The following is an 18,684-nucleotide window of genomic DNA, read 5'->3' as shown; positions in this document are numbered from 1 at the left end:
TATTCATATGTATGCGTATATACGAACGGGTGTGTTGGAAACAAAAAAATTATTATAAACAATGCACAAATTTGAATTGGACGATGAGTTCTTTTAGCTCCCCATGCCACGCAGTTGTTTTCTCGCGGGTGAATAGGACAGTGCGTCTCTTGTCCTGACTGGTACGTACCATCTATTATATATATACATATACATGGTCGAAAAAATAAATGATATTTTTTATACCTATAGTGTTATTTGGTCGTGTATATAGTATATGTAAAATAGCTGAGCACTTTATGTTGTCAACGGTCCTACAGATAAATAATACCTACGCGAGATGTCGAGGTCCGTATAATTATGATGACAGAGGAGGATAGGGTGGGGAACAATAGGTTTACTGTATATACACTACATATATAGCGTGTAATGCACAGTATTATATTATTATTTATTATAATATTATTATAAATGCTCAATAGGGACAGAGGAAAACAATTATACTTATTTAAAAAAACTCATTACGGCGGCTGTACAACACAATACTGATTAAGTATACCATATCCGTATATTATCCATTAAACTAAAGTAAAAAAAAGTCTTAATTTATCAACGGTCGGCTAAAAATTATTTTAGTATACACACCGTTTACATAATATTTTGCATACCAGATGTCCAGATCAGATATCGTTTCACGATACTATAATATGCATATGCATTCTCTATTCTCATGATAACTGTTTATAATGTTAACAAAACACGTGTAACAGTAAAATTGTATGTTAATAAGTTTCAATTTATGTTAATGAAGTTATTATTTAGACTTAAATAAAAAAAATAATTGTCATTTAAAAAAAAATGATACATTTTAGCTTTTTAAAGGGGTATTATCTTTTATGTTTCAAAACTTTTAATCTATACACTTTTTATTTTAAATTTTAAGTTAAAAACACAATCAAAGTTCATAAGGTCGGATTTAGAGGGGGTACTTACTGCTATATAACACCCCCATTGAGTCATATGCTTATATTTATTTATTTTTGTAAGAAATAATATAATTTACCATAATAATTATTGTCGTATGCGTATACTGAACTAATTGTTACCAACAGACAACAATATGGCTAATATTATAATATTAAGTCAATATATCATATTATATTAATATTTTAGTTATCAAATAATCATTTTACTTATAAGTTATGATAAGTTAATGCCGACATATATACTATATATACTCATCAGCATAACAAAATTCTGATATAAATAGTCTTAATATTTAGAACATTTTATTGTGTATAGACAATAATATACAAAATAGTGGAATGTAATAAGTTTCTATAGTAAATATTTTTTTAATTTTTGCAAAAAAAAAATTGTTATTTAACGATTGAAAATTGAATTCAAATTTACAACTTTAAAAAATGAATAGGTATATGTTTAGTCTAAACTTTTTTTAAATGTCAATAAAATAAGTTATAAGTTATATGGAATCATGTATTATATTTTAAAAATAAAGATATAAACATATACAATTGTAAAAGCTTTTTAACTAGAACATAATTTACAAAGTGTTGCATTAGCCCATAAATAGCTAAAATATTTTTAAAATTGTATAATGTTTAGAAAATATTAATATAAATATTTGATAAAATTTGTATGTTTTTAAGGAAAAGAACTTTTTCGTCAAACTAATATCACTCCTCTTACAATGCCTAAAATGTTTTGATTAAAAAAATGTAATGAGTAATATGTATAATGTATACACAATTATTTATATCTTATAAATAATTAATAGTAATCACTAATTATTACCTATAGTGATTAGTGGCTTAGCCAGGGAGGTGCTTAGGCCTAAATTTACACTTCTAAATTTTTTTTAGGAGGACACATAATATGTGGCTATTTCAACAACGATAATGGGATTAGAGTTTATGGTAGTAGCGTATCATTTAGACCAGGGCTTCCAAAGTTTGTTCAAGTACTTTTATCATGGCATATAAATAAAAAATCACCGAGAAAATATTTTTTTAAATCAAATGAAGGCTCAAAAAGATCATTTTTAAGTTTACAATTATATTAAATACTATAATTTATAATTTTTTTTATATAGCTTATTATTAAGTTATTAGTTATTATTTATTAGACCCTTTCTAGCATCACTATTTAATAAGTATTGTTTCTGTTTATCCTGTTATGACCTCAAATAGATTTTAGAGATTTTAGTTTTATGTTACGTCACTATAGTACTATAATGAGTATAATGATATCACGTGGTGATAACTGCAATTAATGTAAAATTTCATACAATTTTAATAATATATTGTAGTTAATCACATAATACATTTAATATTAAGCATAAGCTTATAAGGCATTATACAACTTTACTAGCTTTATTCGGTGCTTATTAAATTTCAGGTGGTAATAGATAATCATTGATCTTGAGGAAATTGCCTCAAAAAAGCCTATTTCAGCACGTCACTGCTATTCATTATCTTTCATCTATTAACATTAATATTTTATCTACTTTCATAATAAATGCGTCTTAGTCCATGGGAATATAGTCTTAAAATATATTCTTGTATACAATTATAACAGTTTTCAATGATACTCGTACTTAGTTTTCATAGCTGATCAATAACTTTTTTGTTGTTAATAATTGTAATTGTACTATAATTGTCCAGATAAAAAGGACCAAATATTAATGAAACATTAAGTTTATAATTGTAAATTTTTTTTTTTAATGATAGAGATTCTATATTCTTATCGATTGAACAAAGAGTTGGGAGATAATAAACTGCGTCAAAAAAAAATTAACATTATACAATCTGTGACAAAACCGATAAGATACATTATATAAACTGCAACAATTTATTTTGTATATATATATATATATAATATAGGTACATATAGATACTTACGATGTACATAACCTGTACGATAACACATATACGTTAATAATTTAATTAGATATATATTATGTTATGGTATAGATTATGTACCAAAAATGATTTTTCTTGTAGAGTAATGTATTCGTTATTTAAAACCAATAAGGCTCTGCATGTTTTCTTTGAGAAAATCCATGCAGAATAACCGCCTATTTTGGAATTATATTTAAATTTAAATTTAAAATTGTTTAACACCTATAAATGTTTGCCGTTTTGGCTAAACATTTTGTAAATTTCATTTTAAATACAAATAATTCAATATTATACGACACAGCGCGTACTAACTTGTGATAATCTTCTACTTGTGAAAGAGCCGGTATTTAGTATATTACATTAAAACCTAAAAATAAATTTGGATTTTTCTTACAAATTTGTCTCCAATACAGTGCCGGATTAAGAGATTTGGCGTCACTAGGCTCGTATAACATAACGCCCTTAAAAAAACATTTTTATTTATCAACAAGTAATAAGGACATTTTGCCCTAATATTATACTTATAAAAAACTTTTTATACAATTCGTTTGCAAAATTTATTTTTTTAACATGATTTAGTTAAATTAAAAATTATATAAAATTCAGAAAAACAATTGTCATTAGATGTTTAGAATTTTAAGGCTCATAATGTTCATATTCCTATACGAAAATACGATACACAATGCTTTATAAAATATTAATTAAAATAGTGGTAAATTTATTATTTCCTTGATTTGCTATCTCTGCTTATCATGATATGTTTATTTTTATAAATACATATTGTAATTATTCTAAGAATGGCATAATATTGAAAATACTATTACTATATGTTATTATTTATAAAATTTATTGATTATAATTTTTTTTAAAATACAACTATGTGTGTTGATTTAAGAATTTCATTTAGAGAAAGTAAAAACTGCACACGGGTGAAACCGGGTAATTCAGCTAGTAATATATACTAATATATACATATGTATTGGTTCGTTTGAAAGTGGTGCTGATACATTTTTATATAATTCCCGAAAATACAAGCTTTTCCGCTAGATGCTCTTCACTGCTACCGCAGCAGACGCCACCACAGCTCTCATTTGCTATCGTAATTTTTCCTATACCTGATCAATTCAAAACTTCTTATTTCCTTTTGTCATTAAATTCTCATTTTTGAGTACCAATGACTCAGTATTCCCAACTGTTACAACTTTTCTACCTGATTGCGTCTGTTCAAAAAATTACGTGCATAGAAGGAACACCATACATATGTGCATATACATATTTATTATATAGTTTATTATTATAGTAGTGGTATTATAGGTATCTTATATTCCTACTTGCATATTTCTCGCACCCACTCGTCTCAACCTATAGGTATACACCCTCGGTATGCTTAGCCGAAACACGCTATACGCATTTCTCCACTCCCTCAACACCCCTTCCCATCATAACATCTGCACCTACCTCCCCTGCTTTCTCAATAGCCGTCACACTTTCCCCATTACTAATGGCGCCCCGGTAGATCTCATAAATATTTCCATTAAACTGAGTGAAATTGGTTTTTTCGCAATAACGCCAGAACCGCGAGCTCGTATATATTTTATATATTTATTTATTATACACCAACGAAATGCAAGACGAGACGCGATAGTCATATATATAACAACGTGGGGCATGCATTCAAAATGAGATGCAAACGGAGGGAAAGATAAAAAAAATCGAAAGCATTGTACGCGGTGGTTATATTATTATCGCCAACCGTTCTAAATCGACCACCGTCTACTCTAACTGTGGTTTGCTATAAGGTGGGCTGGAAAGATGGTGTTTGGCATTTAATGCAAAGATTCTTTATTTATTGATATTTATTGTTTAATATATTATTTATACACTTTAAATGTGATCGTGATTTATTAGATTAGCAGCGCATGACGTTGTGATAGTGAATTGGGTATGAATTTCAAAAACGTTCTCGGTATATACATTTTTTATTATTTTATAAGTGTATAATAAATAATAATATATTATAAAATAATATTTACGTTTGCTATAAAAGTATAGTAATGGTTATACAAGGTATTCAATATGTTTAGAAATGGTATTTGTTCTTTTTCCCTAATGAAGATTTTTGAATATTAATAAGGATTATAAAACGCATATCTGAGAATATTTTTCAAAACACTACTATTATTTTACGCGTTAGGGATATCAACTTTTATTTTTTAAATGACAACCCTGTTTTTGTATATATTCTATAGAAATTAAAAAAATAATAATTTTAGTTTATTTTTGGAAACTTTTTGAATTATGCTCAATTTACCTTAAAATAGTAGTAAAATAAAAATGAGAATTCAAAGGTCTTATTAAATAATTTAAGCTTAATTAAAAATACTTCTGGTTTAAAAATTATTTGTAATTTAATTTTCTGAAAGAAAAAAATAAAATAAAATTAATACTATCCTTATCTTACGCTTACAAAAACATTTGTTATCATTCGTGAAAAACAAACAAAATGTAATCTGTTGGAGGTGCTATTGTTCATGTATATAATATCTTAATAAGTCAGTTATCAGTTATTATATCAGATCCAGAGATTAGATTAAAAAAACATGAAACATTATTATATTTGAATATTTTGTTTATTTTTGTTTTATTACATAAATTTGTAAAATGATGTAAATTACTTTTACACATATTATTATTTAATAAGATTATAGGAACATTTTTTTCTTTTGATTTTTGATTCGACAACTAATCGCAAGTGAATAGTTTATTTGACAACAAATTTACCAAACGACATGGAATTGTAGTCCCTAGCGACTAATTTAATCACGACAAATTAATTATGTATATGTAATACAAATAAGTGACAGTTGTTATGTAGACTTGGTAGATTTATTTTATTAATGAAAAATGTCAAGTAGTATTCACAAATATTTACTTAAATAGTTGATTTTAATAAACAAAAAAAATTATCAATATTATACATCTAAAAAGCGTACAGTGAAAAAGGAATAGTTATGGGAGTGGTCAGATTAAAAACACAGGGCAACAGGTTAATAAAAATATGAAAAAGAGCTTTTCCTAACTATTTGTCGTTAAACGATGGATTCATTAATTAAAAAAAAACATTTTTAAAACTTTAAATGAAATGATGCAAAAAAGAATAAAACTCGTTTGGTTGCTCGGTTTGTTAATAAATAATTATTTTATCCGCAAAGAACTTAAGGTTATTTACACCTATTCTGCATCCCCGCAATGACAAGTATCGTGGTCCTTTATTTTCAATTACTTTTTTTCTTATTCATGGTAAGTTTCTTAATGAAACCTACCCTAATGATAAATGTTTTAAGCACTTTATCGTATCATTTTAAAGCAATAGTTTTCTTTCTCTTTACAAGATTTTCTGCCGTAGTTCAATAGTTTTAACGATTTTTTTAATGAAAGATAATTATAATCTCCATTGTTTATATTATTTATTACTTTTATTTATAATTGTTCAATGAAGAACGTTATGTGTTTTATTATTTTAAAAGTCTTTTTCTAAAAAAATAGTGTTATAAGGTAAATAAATAAATAAAATTAACAAGACTGTTACATCCGGCATGTTGGAGTGAAGGAGTGAACACGACCGGTTTAGTCGTGAGACACTAGTTTAGACTCCTCTCGCCTATGTCGTCAAATAAATATCCAGCTTCGTATGAACCGGAGGTCGCATATTATCGGTCGTGCAAATACAACAGTCGTGAGACATGTGCAGAATGAGTAGTGTTCTCGTCAGTTTACGACTTCGTGTGAACCCGGCTGTAATTGGGAATTATACATTATATATATTATAACATATTATATTATATAGGTAAAATGTAAATTTAAGTATTATTGTAAGACAGAGTGAGACCGATGTAAGACTAAATTTAGCAGAATTCTTAGGTTATTTAATTCAATTAAAAGAACTACGCCATTGTCGGTATGTGCGCGTTGATAAAGTTGTTGGGTTTTGTGGAAAAAAATTATCTTTATCTTGGCATGGAACAGAAGCAGCAATAGCAAAAGCAACAAACGCTTTTAGCTTATTGAACTGAAAATTGAGTTATTACGTTTTTTTTGCACCCCTCGTTATGTTATATATATATATATATATATATATATACATACGCATTTATAAATTAGAGGAGAGAGAGCGAGAGAAAACTTACATGACGTATAGTTATTGGCCCGAAAATGGCTTCGGTTAACGTTTCCAAGGAGACCACGACGTGCAAGCGCCTCTGTCGTTCCATCTGCGACCGATGTTCACCGGCTCGCCAGCCCACCACCACCACCGCCACTCATGTCAATTTCGTGCTGTTTGCGCTTCATTTCTTTCCACCACAACGTGGAGCTGTTCAGGGTAAGAATATTTTCATAACACTGGTGGCTAAAAAAACTAAAAAGAGAAGAAAATATAACTAGTTGAAAAAATATTCGTTTCCATCAATGCAACATTAAAGTATTGCATATTCAGTGTTGGGTAGTAACGTAACGGAAGTAACACGTTACTTTATTTGTTACACGTTACGTAGTTTCATTAGAATTTATTTCAAGTAACGAAAATGTAATGCATTTTCAGACTGAATTTTCTACTGAAAAATCAGTAAATGAAAAAAGTCTGAGTTTTTGAAACTTCAAGAATTTTTGTTAAATAGGAAAATTATAAAAATGTAACTCAGTTGTAATGAGTAAGTAGATAATTGAGTTAGATTTAACAATAAATATTATTGAGAGAGATTTGATATCACACCCAAGCGATAAAACGATTTGAATCCACAAAAACGTCGGCGTGAATAATCCCAAAATTTCTAATTTTTAACTACAAATATTTGTACTTTAGATAGGTTGAAATTTCCAGTAGGTACTTATTAAAATAATTGGAGAAAACAAAAAAAAACTTAATGAAAAAGTTTAATTATAGTATTACAAATTAATTATATTAAAATTAAGGAATTTTTACGCAAATCTAATTTTTGGCAAAATAAATTTTGCTTTTTTAATGTAACTTAAAAATGAATAAACGTAGATACATGACATTCTACTATACGCTTAAATTATCATTTTATATTTACGATAACATTTTTAAAATATTTTGATATTTTGAAAAATTTTCAATTTTTTTAGTTTTTTTTTTATTTAAAATTAAAATTTCAATTAAAAGTTATTTGATTATTTGATTTAATCTAGAAAAGCTAGAAAAATTAATACCATAAGCTCCTCATAAAATAAAAAATCTATAGTCACAATATTTTTTAGGGTGTTTAAAGTTAGAATATTGACAAAATTCGTAAATATCTTAAAAATGTATAAAAAAATATTTTGTAGTTAGAAATTCAATAAAATTAATTTTTTTATTTATTTTAGTTTTATTAACCTATATAAAAATAGTTTCTACCGGAAAGCAAAATTATTTTTTTATAAATATAAGAACTAAGAAGTTAGGTTAGGTTTGAAGTTATTTTTACCATAGTATCATTACAGATATTTAACCGTAAAATAATTATTTCCCCTTTAATAACTTTTTATATGTTATCGTATTAAAAAAATATAACAATAATAGATAAGAACTTGAATTTTTCAACAGTTGTTTATATTATTATTTTAAATATATACCTACTCTTTTTAAGCTATTTAAAAACATTAAAAATTTCATTTTTTTTTAGTTTTTTTTTTTATAAAGGTCAATAAAATTCTATTTGTTCGGCCAAAAATCTTGAAAATTTAATACAAGATTTCCCATAAGTTTTTCATATATCTATATAATAATATTAAAAATACATAAACACAACATTTTTTTATATGCTTTTGGAGTTCATATTTTACGAAATCATAAAAATGTACAAACTATACAAGTATTTCATAGTATAATATTTATAAAATCATCAATTGTTATAACTTATAATTTACTAAGGTTTGGAAATTTAATGCAATGTTCTCTTTACATAGTTCATACACTGGAACTAAAAAACCTTAAAAATTTACAAATATTTTATATGTACAATATATATTTGAAATTCGAAGTTCAAATTTTGACAAAATTACATACCTTTTTTGATGATGAATAACAGTGTTAATTATTTTGTTATAATTCAATAAATTATGAGTAGGAATTTAAAACTTCTACGCATTTTATGAATTTTACTATATTATATATTCACTTGTGATAATGTTTGCCAGACTGGATATGTTTATTCAGTGGTTGAATATATTTTAATGATGGATTTTTTTAATTTAAAATTAATTGTTATAAGTTTATTTTCTTTGATAGAAACTAAATCGAAAAATACAACACAAATAAATGTAATATGGTTTTTTAAACTTCTTATTTTTAATAAAAATGAAATTTTAATGATTTGTATAACAGAATTTTTTTACTATAGTGTACTAGTGTAGAAGGTATATTCAAATTAGTATAAAATTGTAAAATGTACATAGCAAGTGTGGTAACGCATAATCAACTAACGTGTAGTGCAGAATTAGGTACATCATATTTACTTATACTATCCTAAAAAATTTTGTAGTAGGTACTTCAGACCCACGTTTTTCAAATGTACCTTTATTCCAAGGTTAACATTGACTAATCTAGGTTTGTTTAATTAACTTTCTGTAAGTATAAAATCATAGAATATTTACTTTTAATGAAACCATTAACATCACTTCAAATTCAACAACATATTTACACTTTTAATCTTCATCGAAATAAATTAAGAGATTCTTTATTCACCTTTAGAAGTATAGGTAAAATAAAACTAAATTTTTTAAAATTATTACGAACAATTTCCAAAAATAGTTAGATTTATTAATTTTCCCATAACATACATGTATAACTTGATGGCAGGTGTAACCTTAAGTTTTATCTAAATATGTAGAATTGTGTTTAGATAATTGTTAATCTAATTTATCTAATATTATTAACTGATAAACAGTTGTTTAGAAATTATTACTAATTTAACTTTCAAATTAGGTAGTGCCTTATTGGACTGGTATCGTATAGTATAGATAAAATAATTTTTCGGTAGATCAGCTTTGCTTTTTAAAGCTTTAAATAAGAGTGTTATACATCTTATAACATGATATAAATTAGAATTAAAAACTTCTAGCTCATATTATTTTCTATACATAATACTTCTAACCTATGAAGATGATTTATATACCTAATTACCCATACATATAATTTAAACAATAGTTCAAATAACATTTTTAAAATGTAATTCTGTTAGCTGTTTAAAGGCGTACAGCTATTATTATTATTTTATTATTTAATGTAGCTAGTGTCATAAAAGCTTTGTAACCAACCAAATCATACCTTTAAAAATAGCGTTTTATATATATGCCCGTTAATATAAAATGTTGAACTTTCATATAGGTAATCAGTACATTTTAGATGGTTAAAAAAATTACATAATAAAAAAAAATTAAATTCACTTATTGTATTTAGTATTATAATAAAAAATAATGATGAATATATCTGTTATACTGTATACATTTATACATGCGTATATTATATGGAAAGGTTGCGGACCATCATGTACAATGAAATACAAATACTGTGAATATAAATAAATTAGGTCCTCGTTATCTATTTATTTTTTGCTTCAACTTTGTAATGGCACTTAAGTACTCGTTCAAACAGATTTTATAAAATGGAAAAAAACTTTCTTTAAATTAAAAAAGTTTTTTCAGTCTCCCTTTTACTCAGGCGTTTTGTATGGGCTCACTTGAGTAAGGACTGAGGACCGCATGAGGGAGGAAAGAGCATTGATTAATAAGAAGATTTCCATTCCACCATGTAAAACGTACATCGTTGTTAGTTCTGTATAACGTCGTATATGAGTGTGTATATTTTTATGTATATATATTTTTATAGTATTATTGTGTATAAACCATGCGATTCGTGAATATTGCTCAAACGTCCCCTCTAAGAGCTTTTCTTAAAGGGCTTGTATAAACCAACCAATCCTCGTCAAGGAAAAAAAATGAGAAAGGTCCCGGAAGTATTATTAAAAAGCAAAAAGTACTCGTAATCTGATATTATCATCAACCGTTTTTATTTTATTTTTTTAATACTGGTGTTTTCTTTTGCAATATCTATATATAATATATACCTACTTTACCCTATGTATATAATATATATATATATATTTTACCGATAATTAGATTGGCTTGTGTATAAACACCAAGATATTTAATCGGAGGGTTAATTGCAAATTAGACGCAGGACTTTAATACGTGTTAAAACATTGTAACGGTAATAAGGGTTCTTTTCCTTTGACCAGAATAAAAGGTTTTCTCCAACTTTTTTTTTAAATTAAACATTATTATAACTAAAAGAGGGGAAAATAAATAAGATTTAATTTACACCATATCATCGAATACTAATGTTTTTCCAGTGCACGGAAAAAAAAAATTGAATAGTATTAATAAAATAGTTTTGTAATATGATTTATAGTTAGAGTAACATAAATATATTAGTCCTAGCCATAAATACTATAGTCATTATTGAAGTACATTGTAATAGTTACAAAATGTTTTTTGTTAACTGATGTTTTGATTATATGAGCAAAGTATCAATAAAAATAGCAATGTAGTATTGTTGTAGCTACAAACAATATTGTTTATAAACTATAGCTACAACTACAAACCTACAAAACATTTTATTGGAATTACTTAACCATAATTTATGAATTGTTACCGGTGTACGATAAAAATAACCGTTTATTTGGTAAAAACTACCTATCTGTTAGACTTATGGTATTAATATTTTAATACTGTTATTTAACTTTGACACATTTATTAAAACTATCAATTTTTATAAAACATGTTCACTTATTTTGTTTATCTAATTTTCTAATTATACTTTTAATTAAAAAAAAAACATGCGCATAACTGCATAAGTATAAATTTAAATACATAATATAATCAGTGTTATTGAATTTTAATATTTATGTAACATGGATGAACGTACCTAGTTACAATTAGCCATTAGGTTTATAAAACAATGATGGATACTACAAAAGTATTTATAAATAAAATGAATGAATATATTGATTTTTATAAAATGAATTATTTTTATAAATATTCAGTAAGCCTACGCTTCAAATAGTTTAATAATATTAGTCACCATGAGTTCTTATACTATGTAAATTTACATAGAGACATAAATTACCCAAATGAATTTACTTTCATGTAAAAATTAGTTAATAATTAATTAATTATTATTCGCATATAGTTTAATTTAACTAAAAAAATATTGGTATACAATAAACATATAGTAAGGTAGGTAGTAAACCAGATACATAATGTATACTGTATGTTGATACACTTCAAAATTTTCAAATTTATTGAATTTAAAAATTATATGTTAAATTTTAAGCTTTAATCACATTATTTTTACATTAAAAAGTCTATTATACGTTTTTAATTCTCAGCATTTTTTTAAATACAATTATATATAATGTATATATATAACTTTCCCTACACGTAAAAAAACTTTTTGGAATTTACTTATTTCATTATAATAAAATATAATCTTAAATCGTTATTATTTATAATATATTATAGGTTGGCATTATTTTTTTGATTACAAATTTATCAAATATTTAGAATTTTTTTTCGATTTATTGTGTATTATATGTAAATTGATCTAAATGATATTATTTATTACAATAGAAAAACGTAATAATCATTTCATATTGATATTAATCTGAAGATGTGTATGAAATGGTAAAAATTTATTGATAATATAAGATTATACAGATTATATAATTTATACATTCCATTTCGGGCTAAATTAAAATACTATAAATAACGTAAATAATTTCCTTATTACACGTTACGGTCGAGACTTTTTTCGTGACATTTTTATCTGTATACCTACATAAACTTGTTATTAAATTATAATAAAAAATATCTATATACATAAGGACCAGTAAGGAAACTAATTGTATTTTATTGCAGTAAAGAAATTACATTTCATATAATATAACTCACACGGCAACATAGGCGGCAGTGGCGGCGGGGTAGGACGAACGGACGTCCAGATTTAATATCGAGCCTATAGTATAACTGCAGCCTGATGGTGAACTTTTCTCCCTTTTTCCTTTTTCCTTATTTCTTTTTTTTATTATTATTACATCAGCAGCTGCCGGCGTATTCTTTTCCGTCTTCAGAATATACTTTTACGTTTATTATTCGCAAATTTCTTTCCTCTGTTCACTCTGTCTGTGACATTTCCCCTCTTCGTTTCTATTGTAATTTAGACTTTTCCTCCATCACCCATGTATTTGGAATCGAACGCAATCGCGTTGGCTTCCTTTGAACTTTCTCTTTTTCTCTCTGTCTCTCTCTAGATATAGATATAATATACACCTATATAATATTTAAAATATAACTAGCTCCCTCAACGTACACAAATGGCCGTTTTTCTCTTGGACATTTTTTGTTCAATTTCTATATACTTCACTGACTACTCAACTCATTTTTTTTCATATTCTCACATACAATTGTTTAAAAAATCGATGTTTAAAAAAGACATGGATTTTAGAATACATTAAAGTGGTTTGTGTGTATGTGCATTGTTGACGAGTAAATTAAATATCTGTTGGAGTAATTTAATAAGCAAATATAGTTATATTTACTGATAATTTTATGATCAAAACTATTCGGTATAATTTCTAAGAATGTATAGATACTTAAAAAGATGTCACACCTGAATATTAAAAATAAAAATTACATTGTAAATTTGTGTTCAGCATAAGCAGCTCTAATTTTGTGTTGTTATTTGTTAGTTTAAATATTACAATAAATTGACTTATTATTATTAAACTTAAAGGAAAAACATATTATCTAACTGTGGTCTCTCTTAGTCTTATAATATTTTAAATTTTAAGTCATGAGAATATTTTATAACACATAATAAGTTCATGGGCGCCATTTGGGGGGAGGACGCAGGGTATACTTTGGCTCCCATATTTTTTTCCGAATCTTATTGGCCTGAATTAAAATTTACAATGCGCCGTCGGCGCACGGGCGATGGCCTATGGCCCTATGAGTAAAAATTAAAATATATTAATAATTTTTATGAATACTTTATAATACGTAGCTAACGTAGGTATAAAATATAATATTATTATGTATGTAGATGGGCAATAAATAATAATGCATAATATTTATTATTTTTAGATTTTTATTAGATTATAGCATATAGCTATTTCCAACTCTCCAGATATTGTTTTTTTCGTTAGTAGGTATAAATGCATTATAATAAAATATGTTATAAATATTAAAATATATAATAGGTACGTATCGGCGTATGTGGGTATTCTATTGTATAGGTACAATAATTACGCTTGTAATTAAGAATAATTCTATATTTCTAGCATTACTATGATTTCGTTACAAACTATACCTACGATTACACTTAGTATAATATTATATAATATTATATCTTCAATGGGTAACAAACGATTAAGTGATTTAATGGTCGTAGCGATAGAAAAAGAAGATAGTAACAAAATAAATTTAGACGAAGCAGTAGATAGATTTTCTAAAATAAAAACTAAAAGGTATAAGCTAGAATAGCATAATTAATTTAAAAAAATAATGTATTTTGTATGGAATACTATATTATTATTTATTATAATATGTTAAGAAATAAATATAATATATTAAATTTATTTGGAGTAAATTGCTTAGATTAAATATAAGTTCCTACAGTAAATATTTTTGAATCTATAGCAAAAGGCAAATAAATTATTAATGAATAATTTTAATTCATTGAAATATACCCTTCAAGAGTTTAACCCCATATAAGTGACTTACACACAAACCATATCTGTGTTTAATATTTTGAAAAAAGTGACCTGACGAAAAAAAATTGGCTTGCTTAAATTTTTGTGCCTCTATAATAAAACTCAAATGGCGCCACTGAATAAGTTGCTTTAAAATTAAGAGATTGTATAAAATCAACAATATAACACAGATAATGTTATTTTCTTTAAGTTTGACAAAAATAAATTTACTTTAATATTTAAACTAAGATCACGATATTGGAACTATTGAAGCATTATACCATTTAACTTTACAGCCAACGAACCCTCCTTAGAATGATGCGCGTATACGATTCGTATACTTTATAACAAATTTATACCAAGGCTACTTATCTAATTGTCAGCGCTGTTATATCGTTCTTATATGTTTACTTTAATACTTATCGTTATCTTGTAACTATTTTTTTATCTAATTTTATATCTATATATCTGTTATTTATATTTGTAAGAGCTGACTGGCGTTAATTTATAAAATAAAATTAACACACATAAGACAGCACATATGGGTTTGTATTATATAATTTACTTATTCGTATTTTTTAATTATATATTATGATTATCCAGTGGCGTGCCCAGAAATTTTTGGCGGGGGGATATGTGTTATAAGAAAACACCGGATTTAATTCCATTAAAAATACAAAAACTGTATAATTATACCAAAAAATACAAAATAAATTGCACTGTAAAAATACAAGTCATATGAAAAAACTTTAAATTCTTAATTCTAATTAAATTAATTTAAAAAAAAAATTGATGAATGTATTACTTTTTTGATTTAAAGTTAATAATTAAATATATTTCCAAATTATGTTCATTAAAATTAAATCTCTTATTACTTAAAATATGTTTGTACAAAGAAAAAATACGTTCTACTTCTACTACACTAATTATTTATTAGTGAAGATTAAAAAAAACTCAATAATTTAGGCGTTATATCTAAATAAACATATGATTTACCCAATATGACTTTATAGTAGGATTTAATAGTTTTATATGTTATATCCTTTATTTTTTTTCAATTGTATACATATACATATATTTATCTATAGTTTTTTTTCCGTTTGGACTAGGAATATTTGTTAAAATATCTTCAGCTTTTCTAAACCTATTCATATTTTAAGTAGCTCACTATTCGATTCTTCCAAGCTTGTAAGATTAATGGATAACTCAGATAAGTGTAATTGTATGAATACTATAAACCACATTTGACTGCATTACATTGTACAAAAATCGATAAATTGCAAAAAATTGCATTTTTAAATTAAGTAGGCAGATAATGAGAGAGCATAAAGTATATAATTATAATAAATATAATTTATATAAGCAATAACTTATTACTAATAATCAAAAGCAATTACTTTATAATAAGTAACAACTCTAATATCTAATAATTTGTTTTCCAAAAGTCAGCAAAAAAAAAGTCAATGGAGGAATATAACCCCTAACTTCCCCCCCTGGGCACGCCACTGTGATTATCTATATGTTGAGTAACTCTTAACAGTGACTTATATAATCGTCATCAATTTTTAGATAATTTTCGGTTTTTTAGGTTTATTAAATACATTTTTGGTAAATTTAAATTGAATTATTTAGTTAATATAATTAATATTTTAAACGTATATTTTTCCTATACAGGAAAAAAATTAAGCTACTGAAATGTTATTTAAAACATGTGATGAATACAAAACGTCTGCAACATTTTTTCAATTTCTACAAAAAAATGCAAATTAAATATAATATAGGTAACTAACTTCTTAAGACTTAAGTCGTTTATATTAAAACAATATGCTCTTTATTTTCTATAGTTCTAATTTTATTTAGCGTGCATTTGTGTATTTGTTTTTATTTTGGGGAGGGGGGCAGAGCTGATAACTTTATGATAAAATGTGTTCATAAAAAATAGGTTAGTTAGCACATTATAAAAGTATACGCATATTAACCAATAGTTAAAGGAAATACATCTTTTCACTGTCCACGGGGACCGAGAGAAAAATTATTAAAAACGAGAAAAATAAATAGAGGGTTACTCATTGAATTCTGGTGGCTGGTAAAGGGAAGTGTGTAGCTTTAACAAGGCTCTCGGGAAAATCTGGTGAAGCAACTGGATAACGAAGCGTAAATATAATAACTCTATATAGACACGAATGTAATTATTATAATTCCAAATTTATTTTCACAAATATTTTTTGTTAACATGTAACTTTTATATAATCAATTCTACAGACTTAAAATAAACATATTTTATGTGTTTAGTAAAATGCGTAATAAATGATAAAAAAAATACGATTTAAGAAAATAATTTTTCACAGCTATAATACTATGGTATATGATTATAAACATTTCAAATGTTATGTCACATAATATATTATATATACTTATATATTAATATTACGTATTTGTTTGAAATTACTCGAAGAAAATATATATACCATTAAAAACTATAAAAATAATTAAACCATCTTACCTATATATAGTGAAACTTTAGTAGTCAGTAAATCAAGTTTAATATAATAAAATAATAAGTTATACAAAATCCGTCATGAAAATCGTATAACATGTGTGTATTTTATACCTACCTATATAATATATTATGTATATTGTATACACACAAAGTCTTAATAAACACAAAAAAAAAATAATTGCCGATAACGAACACCATAATTCGCACGTTGTGGAGGCGGTGGCGACGGATTTTACGAATCAGATGCACTTATATTTTACATAATATAGGTGTAAGAAATAAGTAGGTACACAAAAGCGCGGTGTGATTTTTATAAAATTATATACACATTTTGTTGCAACCGCCACGCACTGCAGTGTTATACTGCTGACTACGATCCATCGCGGAATAGTGTATGTGCGTATGTACATATGTAACAAAAACCAGTTGTTATTATTATACTTTATACAAAAGCCCCGAGTATAGACGTGGTATATAAAAAATCAGCAGGCCATTGTCTTGTACAGAAAAACTAATCTGCATAATATTTTTGTATGAGAAAGAGGACGTATGTCTTCCTTAAAGGGATTCCGGTATGGTCGGTATGGGGTCGTGTGTGTGTGTGTGTTCGTTTGATGCAGTAGTCTCATCGAGGGTTCTTTAAAAATACTTTCATCGTGTGCACAATATACCTATGTGTATAGTCAATGAGAGAAGAAAAAAATACCTAACGGATATAAAGGATGTGAAAAAAATAACAAAACAAAACAAAACAAACGAATACCGCTGGACCGGTGAGAACGTTCATTAATCGTATGCAAAAAAGCGAATAATAATTATTGTCCCCGGGCTAACTAGTGAGTGTTTGTGTGCGTGCATATATAAAGGAAATAAATAATAATAATAATGGGTACACGCAGGGGATATTGTTTCTATATAAACGCGTATACACGACGTATACATTTTTTTCGTCGCATACATTTACATAAAATTATCTCATCAGGGGTAACACTATATATTATGTATACGACATGTAAAAAATAAAATTTGTCTGTTGGGAATGTGCTACTATATATTATGCACGTTATCATCACCGTCAACTCAGGTATATTACATCATGTATGCATTTTATAATGCATCTAATGTACGTGTTTAATGTGTATGTGTACTGTATAGTTTAAGATTTTTTACTCGAAATGTTTTTGTATTTTGAGTAATCGTGGTATACAAAATGAAGTGAAAAATATAAGTTTCATTATCATTAGATTATAAATTATGATATTAGACGCGTCTAGCTTTATTAACTTCGCTATATATGTTCGAGTTACATCTGTAAAAATTAAAATGTATAATATACATTTTTACAATATATTATATTATTATATATATAAACAAACTGTAAAAAATATCATAATTAAGTATTAACGTAACAATAACCGTTAAATACCCACAAGTGAATAAACATTGTTGATTTAAAATTAAACAAACCGTATTT

General features: G+C 25.9%; 1 long non-coding RNA gene across 2 annotated transcripts; it reads right to left on the bottom strand.

The window, feature by feature from the left end:
- Nucleotides 1-5,610: 5,610 nt before the first annotated feature.
- On the bottom strand, nucleotides 5,611-17,565 carry LOC113554123. Of its 2 annotated transcripts, none has more exons than XR_003405230.1 (3): nucleotides 17,326-17,565; nucleotides 7,088-7,317; nucleotides 5,611-6,695 (listed from the first exon to the last, which is right to left on the bottom strand). It is a non-coding gene; the product is annotated as an uncharacterized LOC113554123 (long non-coding RNA). The 2 variants fall into 2 exon arrangements; XR_003405231.1 differs by having other exon boundaries at nucleotides 17,214-17,338.
- Nucleotides 17,566-18,684: the final 1,119 nt, after the last annotated feature.

Source organism: Rhopalosiphum maidis, chromosome 2, assembly GCF_003676215.2.
Source record: "Rhopalosiphum maidis isolate BTI-1 chromosome 2, ASM367621v3, whole genome shotgun sequence".
NCBI classification, from domain to species: domain Eukaryota; kingdom Metazoa; phylum Arthropoda; class Insecta; order Hemiptera; family Aphididae; genus Rhopalosiphum; species Rhopalosiphum maidis.
This window is presented reverse-complemented; position numbering and strand designations above follow the sequence as displayed.